We start from the raw sequence: 1,250 nt of genomic DNA, 5'->3' as shown, positions 1-1,250 counted from the left end.
AGATTGAAGATCGCCGAATTGAAGAAAAGACAAGTGGGAGATATTGGGTTCATTAACACGTATCTCATAGATGCAACTGAGGTTCAATATCGTGCCCAAGAAACCGAGGCCAACTTGCTACGATCGTTGGAAATAAATGAACACAAAGATATAATACTCTTTTCTTACAACTTCAAGTGAGTGTTACTGTCTTGTGGCATATTCGGTTTCCTTATCAGTCCAGGTTATAGTAATGTAATATTGATGAGTTATGCATGTGTGCGCAGCTACCACTATATTCTCCTAGAGATTAAGCTTGAGAAGGGAGTAGTAACTGTCTTAGACTCCAAGCAAAAAGATCCCAAGGAGTATGCGGACATGACTGAAATGCTTGAGAAGTAAGTTAAATCGATCATTATCCACCATATCAGCAACTTAATTTGTTCATTTCTGATATCAAGTAATTGTTTTCTTTGTATGGCAGGGCTTGGAGAAAATTCACCAAAAAAGCTCCGGGACGACCGAAGAAGCTGCAATTTAGGCACCCGAAAGTAAGTACCATATAGTAGCATATTCCGGGCATCTCCTAGTGATTCAAGCGCTAGTTTCATCAATACCATTTAGCATGCTTGCTAATTATCAGTTTGATTGACCTCTATTTCTTCTAAAGTGGTTGTGGCAGGAACAAGGGAATGATTTGTGTGGATACTACATTTGCGAGTCCATCCGCCACACGACCTGTGAGCGGGGCTACTCCTACAAACAATATGAAGTGCGTAAATAACAATATTCACAATTTTATTTTATTACCATCATTTGTGTTGAGTTTCATTCATTCATATATATATATATATATATATATATATATATATATATATATATATATATATATGTATTGACCCCCTTCTTAAAATTAGATGTTTCGGATGCGGGATGAACTCCTAGCACCAGATCGCATGCGAGCAATTCAAGAGGAATTGGCGGCATTCTTTCTTGACCACGTGATTGCTGAAGACGGAGAATACTATGTGGACCACGCGTCCATATTTTAGGAGATTATATATTTGTAAAAGATAATTATTGTATATATGTAGCCGGTAGTGTCGGATAGATATACGAGAACTTGTTTGTTCGACCAATCTCTCGGAGAAGGAGAGGTGGTCGATATCACTTCTCTCTGTATGCATATATGTTCATGACGATCTTCTGTTTGCTTACTAGCTAGCTAGCGTGTCTAGCTAGTCCTCTCTATACGTATGTATGTATGGTAC

The sequence above is a fragment of the Triticum dicoccoides genome, chromosome 7A, assembly GCF_002162155.2.
Source record: "Triticum dicoccoides isolate Atlit2015 ecotype Zavitan chromosome 7A, WEW_v2.0, whole genome shotgun sequence".
Lineage (NCBI taxonomy): Eukaryota > Viridiplantae > Streptophyta > Magnoliopsida > Poales > Poaceae > Triticum > Triticum dicoccoides.
This window is presented reverse-complemented; position numbering follows the sequence as displayed.